Source organism: Lactuca sativa, chromosome 4, assembly GCF_002870075.4.
Source record: "Lactuca sativa cultivar Salinas chromosome 4, Lsat_Salinas_v11, whole genome shotgun sequence".
Classification (NCBI taxonomy): domain Eukaryota; kingdom Viridiplantae; phylum Streptophyta; class Magnoliopsida; order Asterales; family Asteraceae; genus Lactuca; species Lactuca sativa.
This window is the reverse complement of record NC_056626.2, coordinates 371,806,610-371,814,080: the sequence shown is the minus strand read 5'-3', so window position 1 is coordinate 371,814,080 and position 7,471 is coordinate 371,806,610. Positions and strand designations below refer to the sequence as shown.

Sequence of the window (7,471 nt, the reverse complement as noted above, 5' to 3'; positions counted from 1 at the left end):
CCTAGGGTGTTCTCGGTTAACATTCAAGCCCAAAAACTTTTTCTCTTTTCTCCTTTGGACCGATTGGTTATAAAAATAACAAAAGAAATGAACTTGACTTATGTTGCCACCTCAATATTACACATCATCAATCCATGCATTTGTCTAGCATGCATCTAGGGAAGTAGTATTTGTCCAACATATATCAAGAATGGATTTTCTCTTCCCTCCCACTTATACCGGCCGAACACCACCACCATCCCCTCTCCATTTTCATTTCCAAATTTCTTTCTCTCTCATTTCCTCTCTACAATCAACATCTTCACATCCTTGCTCTCCATAATTTTCGTGTGAGTGTGTGTGTTCAAAGAAGTCTTCATCCAAACTCCACAAATTGGTAAGTATTTGACAAACTCCTTAGTTTTATTCCAAGTTACACTAAAAATGCTTCTTACACTCCATTTTAGTGTCTATGCTTCCTAGAACCACCTTGATCTCGAAAATCTCCTCAAGGAAGCAAGCTAGGGCCGAAACCCTTCTCCGTCTTCCTCTTCAAAACCGGAAAAGGCCCAAGGTGAACTTTTTACCCCTTGTTTTCAAGTTTTCCTTCTTTGGGGGATGGGGGATACAAGTCAAAGTCTTGTGTAAATCTATGGATATTTGCTTGCATGTGTATGTTTCATATGTTATGTGTGTTGAAATGTTGTGAAATCATGGTAAAAGTCCATGAACTCGAGATTTTGGTTGAATCTTAAGTTGTTGGAACAAAGTTAACTTGATATGTTGTTAAAAATGAAAACTACTTTCTAGATGAATAATGTTTTCACTTGATGCATGTTAAAAATCACAAGGATTAGTCCAAGAATATGTTTAAACAAAGTTTGGTTATGAAAGCTTGGAAAATAATCAAAAAAGAATATTTTTGTAAAAATGGGCCTTATGCGATAATTTTAGTAAAATCGGGCCTTTATTGATAGTTTTAGTAAAATTGGTCCTTTATTGACAATTTAAGTAAAATTGGGCCTTTATTGAAAATTTTGGTAAAATTGGGCTGTTTTTGACAACAATGGTAAAAATGAGCTATTTTTGACACTTATGGTAAAAATGGATATTTTTGTCACTTATAATTTGTAGTCGAAAATATACACTAGTGACATTATTTATAACATTAAATAATGGAATTCAATATTCGCGTAAATTTCGTTAAGGCTCTTGTGAGACACTCATTCACTTGTACCTACCTAGTATACATCGTAAGTCTTGTAGTTATAACTAGAGTCTCCTGGAGGGAGAGAGGGATATTGTGTATAGATCTAGGGTGACAATTATCTTTATAAACTGACGCATGAAGAATGTCAATATAGGCGCTCTCATCATATTAGTATGGTTGTAACGACTCATATAGAGAATAATAATCATCTTTTAAAATTTACGCATAACATATACTCAATTCATTTTATAAGGTACAAAGCAACGTGTCATTTATTTTGCAACAAATTGCACCGCTCGGGTCTTAGGGTTTTAAGACCACAACTTTTCATATAATAGAAAATATAATATTTTATGGGAATCATCCTCTATATATTTTCAAATAACATAAACAAGGAATACACATGCAATTATAAATGATTTGAAATGAGACTTAAAAACTATTTTTACAAGAAAAGATTGGATTTTTTAGAAGTTTACAAACTATTACAAAGTTTTCTTACAAACATGCTTAGGAACTCACCGACATTCTATGTTGATGCTTTTCAAAACAACTAGTATTCTCAAGGACTCAGTAAGCAGATTTGCAGCTATGGATTTTTGGGTGATTGTTGTATTTTCAAAATGTCATACATTGTATTACTTTTGTGATGTAATTTCATGAACAAACACAAAGTTGTAAACAATACATGTTGGTATCTAATTGTATGATGTTTGGTTGCTTGTCTCATTTATAACCAACTGTTATTATATTTACAAGATGAAGTCACCCGCCCCCAGAAGTTTCCCCTGTTCGGTTCGGGGGTGTGACAGATTGGTATCAGAGCATTGTTTATAGTGAACTAGCATATCTAACCATAAAAGATATGCAACTACAAATACAATGGGACTAAAACACTTTGAACAAAAATAAGAAACAATTAAAAGTCTATAGAAGAGTTGGACATCGCGGTTAAACCCAGGTAGTTATGTAATTGTATTGGGGTTAATTATAGTCTGATCAACTATATTTATTCAAAATACGACCAACATGTGCTTGGGAGTGATCAGAGTGGACAGCGAATCTAAAACTCACCAACCTTATACCCAAAAGTTTTAAGGAACCGAACATAAGCAATTAAAATACTATAGGAGTATTTTTAGCATGCTATCTATTTTCTTGTGTGTGTGTGTGTGTGTATATATATATATATATATATATATATATATATATATATATATATATTCTCGTACATACACTATGGCAAGTTTCCATCTCCCTAGAGATCCCTACTTCCCCAATCAGGGGAATATGGGTGGTTACAAGCAGACCCGAAGGAGGACCCGAAAGAGGAGCCCATGGAGGAACCGGAAGAAGAAGAATTTGACGAGGAAGTCGAAGAGGATGATGATGAGGAGGAGGATGACTCGGACACAGAGTCCGAAGTCATTGACCTACCCTACATGGCTAGTGTGCCTGCACATCGGATGGACCCCAATGCCCATATGCTTCCGTGGGCACACAACATATGGAGGTGGAGCAGGCATCGGGGGTTGCGTCCACCGTTTGGCATGGAGAAGGGATTTTTCGACCTCATACATGGAGGGCCAGCGGACCGAGCCCTTCCGATTATGGTCAGACGGACCAGGGATATTGGTTAGCAGGCCCAGGCCACCGTCGATCAGATGGATGCAATGAGAGCCGTGGTGGAAAGCACTGAGAGGCACAACCAGGACATAGTGCAGGACTAACAAGAGCGACATGCCGCACTTGAGGCGAGGATGCCACCGAACGCCAGCTAGCCAGACTCCAGGGCGCTTCCACTTCGTCATCAGCACCACCAGATATCTCCCGCCATGAGTATGACTCGTCCTACTCGCCGCTAATATCGATTGGACTCTTTTTTCATTTACTTTATGTATGTAGGGCTGACCCTACGATTAAGTGATTACAGTACTCGTAGAGTTGTTATGCTAGCAGATTTTTATTGTCTACGTATTATGGACCTTTGAAAGGTCAAATTTTCATGCATGTATGTACTAAGAAATTTATCATTATTGAAACGGTTATGTGTTTTATTTGTGATGTTGTTATCTCCTATGTTCTCTCTCTCTCTTTATTTGTATTTGATATAATACAGTTCAATTATAAGTACAATCGAACCACCGTAACCGTTAGAAACAAAAGGATTCATAAACTCATCGTCATTCTTGTCTCATAGCAGGAAATGCCAAGAAGATATATCCACAAAAACACAACACCACCACCACCACCGCCTCCACCATCGGATATGAACTCTGCTGCTTTCCAGGCAGCAGTCTCGGCTGCGGTTACAAAAGCTTTAGCACATATCAACCTGGACATTAACGGCGGTGGCAATGGGAATGGAACCGGAAGTTCCAATCACAGTGATCTTCAAGACACCCAAAAAATTGCACTTATAAAGATTTCACAAATGCAAAACCGAAGCCATTTAATGGAAGCGGAGGAGTGATAGCTCACACTCGGTAGTTCGAGAAGATTGAATCGGTCTTCGAAATTTACGTCTGCCTCGATGAGAGCAAAGTGAAATTCGCAGCATGTACCTTTGCTGACAGGGCACTTTCATGGTGGAACAGCCACATCAAGGCCCTCACTCTTCCGGTTGCAAATGCCATGTCGTGGGAGGATCTCAAAACGATGATGCTGGATGAATACTGTCCCCGAGGAAAATTACAAAAGCTTGAGCAGGAATTGTGGAACCTGACCGTGCAGAACTCCGACACCGAAACGTACATTGCCATATTCAGTGAGCTGGCACTTTTGTGCCTTGGAATGATAACTTCTGAGGGCAAAAAGGTAGAACACTTTATTTGGGGGTAAACACCTCCAATCCAGGGGAATGTAATTATTGTTAACCCCTCGACCTTCGATAGTGCGAAGCGTCTGGCATAAAAGTTGTATGACCATGGGGATGGATAAGGAGCGCAGACTTCCGGCACTGAAACAAAGAAGGAGGAAATCAACAAGAACAACTGGGGAAACAAAAGAAAAGGGTGACAGAATCAAGTATCATCTAAGAAGCAAGAAACTGTAGTAGGCCACACTGCTACCACTCAGATCACACCAGCTCCAGCTGCACCAGCCTCAACCACATTAACACCTGCAAGGCCTTACGCGGGCTCCCTACCGAAGTTTGATAAATGCAATTTCCAACACAGTGGCGCATGCCAAGACTTACAGTGCATCAACTGCAATCGTAAAGGGCACATCGCCCGATATCGCAGATCTTAGCCACAGCCAAACGACCCTAACCCAACAATGTCGGTGCTAGTCGAGAATGCTACGGATGTGGGGAGACTGGCCATTTCAAGCGAAACTATCCTAAAAATAACAATCAAGGTGCAGGGGGATCAGGCAGGGTCCTAATAATGGGACAGGGGGGAGGCGGTGTGATATGTGCATAATTAGTTAATTATTTAACATATATTCTTAGTTATTTTTGGTTAATTATGAGAATAATTTGGACAAAAGGTACTTAAAATGCTTTGAATTGTGTTTTCAGCCCAAAAGATATGCTTGGATGTAAAAAGGAGAAAAGGAAAGCAAGAGAAGATTAAAGGGTGCCAAGAATGACCTACTCGGCGAGTACCTCGGCCCTACTCGGCGAGTACACGATGAGATACTAGAAGATATGTACGACTGCTAACCTGAAGACGGATAAGTATTGACCTACTCGGCGAGTTGATTCTGCTACTCGCCGAGTAGCCTCTGTTTTGAGATATCTTTATAAGACGAATCCTGATCACTTGGGATGAAACTCCTGGCGAATTTTGGGAGAATTACCTGCGACAAAAAGATTCAGAAGGCATTGAAGAACCCTAAGCTTCAAGAGTTGGAAGAATTCAAGCAATTAGGTTAATTCTACCACTTAGACTTAGGAATTAAACATGTTTGCTTTCTTAAACTTTGTTTCTTTGTTTGTTTCTACTGCAACTATGAGCTAAACTCGTTTTTGTTTCTGTTTGGGGAATACCAAAGAACTCCTATGGTTTAATTATTGATTTTTGCTTAATTGTCTATTGGTGATTTATTAAATTAAGTTTGTTAAAGAACCTTATGTATTAATCACTACTATTTTCTGTTAATTGGAAGGCAATTAGGTTTCATGAACATCACTTAATTGTTAACCTCATATGTCTATGTGAATGCTAAAATATATGCTTAGAAGTAATGATTATGAAACTAAGATTAATAAGAAAATAGGAAGATTAATGTGTGAGCTTGTTTGAGAAACCATCAACAAGAGGTTAATTGAATTAATAACTTAATTGACTATTACAAATCTTATTTAATCCAAATAATTAATCTAGGGAATTAATTAGTTTAAACACTTGATCAACGCTTAAATTAGTTAATTGTCTAAGGGTTAGGAGTAATGAACATGAACCTAACTACTATCATTGGTAACCAATAGCAATTAATCTACCTTAACTTAAATAACCATAGGAGTGAATTGGTTGAACCTAAATAGAAACATCTTTATCAAATTTGGTGAATAGTTGTTGCTTTAGTTAATTAGTTAAATTTAATTTGTTAAGTTTCTAGTCTTGCAAAACTAGAGAAAAACCATTTACTTTTATTATTTATTTTAGTTAAAATTAGCTATTAGTTTAATTTCCGTTCCCTGAGTTCGATACCTTACTTATCAACCTATACCACTTAAAGACAGGTTCACTACCTTTGTATGCTCAAATTATTAATAAAAAGTAGGGATAAAACTAGTTGAATTTACACACATCAAGTTTTTGGCGCCGTTGCCGGGGAACGGTTCTAAATAATTAAGCTAATTTCTAATTTTTTTTCGATCCTTTGTGTGAGTTTACTTGCATAAAGTTCATTTATTGCAATTTAGTATCCAGTAATTAGGTTTTAGTATCTGTTTTAGTTAAGTTAAAACTTAAATTTTTTTGAAATATCACTGATACTCGCCGAGTGCACTCGCACCTACTCGGCGAGTAGCAGTTTATCCAGCAATTTTTTTTCTTTTCTTTTACAATCTTTTTGTTCTTTTTACGTTTTTTTTTATTTGATTAATTTCAGGACTCTCATGACCAGAGGAGCAAACACACCACTGGTACCTCCGTTTGAAGATCCCGAATCCGAATTGAAAAGAAACAAAGGGAAGGACGTGGAGAGTTCAAGCACACCAAAGAAATCACCATTGTCCAACTTGAAGACTGTTTTTGGGAAAAAGAAGAGCAGTAAATCAGGAGCTTCTAGCGCTTCCTTGACAATTGAGGAGCCTATCCAAGAAGATATTGGATACGAGACCGAGGAAGAAGAGGAGGCAACGTACGAACAAGAAACCGGATCGGAGGAAGAGTTAGCATTCACTATGGCTAACATTGATGAAATTCCCATGGGAGAATGGAAGAAGAGGATGCGCGACGACCATGGCCCGGGACTTGTGCAACCCGCAATTCCCGCAACTGCTACCTTCGAACTAAAAGGTCATATCCTAGCTGCGCTTAAGGAAATACCTTTCTATGGGAAAGATCATGAAGATGCCTACAAACATTTGGATGAAGTAAATGATGTTGCTGACTATTTCAACATTCCAAATGTAACCCGCGAAACTCAACTACTTCGGATGCTTCCGGTAACCTTCAAGGGTGTTGCTAAAGACTGGCTCAAATCACTTCCTCCCGGGTCAGTCACTACTTGGGCCAAAATGAAGGAATAATTTATAGATCACTTTTGCCCACCATCCAAAATAGCCAAACTCAAGAAGGCCATTGCAAACTTTGAACAACAAGCTGGAGAATCTTTATATGAAGCATGGGAGAGGTACAAAAGTTTACTACGAAATTGCCCACACCATGATCTAAACAGCCAGCAAGAAGTTTCCATCTTTTATGATGGAGTTAATGTCACAACCCGGCAGTTGCTAGACTCACAAGGCCCACTTACAAAGAAGCCACCCCCGGTGATTAAAGAATTAATTGAAGAATTCTCTAAACACTCTAGAGAATACCACAACCCTAGGAATGATGTCACGAGGGGAGCCGCGTACGCTGCTACTGAAGATTTATCCGCGGTCATGGCCATGTTAAAAACCATGGATAGGAGAATGGACAAAATGGATCAAACTATCCATGCCATACGGGTGGGTTGTGAAAACTGCAATGGACCTCACCTCACTAGGGATTGTGATTTAGATGAGCATGGCAACAAAAAGGCACAAGTATGTTATTCGAGCGGTGACCGGTATGATGAAGACTGGCGAAAACAAAAAAAGGAGTGGCTGCCTTACGAAGAATA

At 38.7% G+C, this 7,471-nt stretch overlaps 1 non-coding gene across 1 annotated transcript; it reads right to left on the bottom strand.

The window, feature by feature from the left end:
* Nucleotides 1-6,929: 6,929 nt before the first annotated feature.
* LOC128133977 (small nucleolar RNA R71) lies at nucleotides 6,930-7,036 on the bottom strand. Its single transcript, XR_008232301.1, has one exon. It is a non-coding gene; the product is annotated as a small nucleolar RNA R71 (small nucleolar RNA).
* Nucleotides 7,037-7,471: the final 435 nt, after the last annotated feature.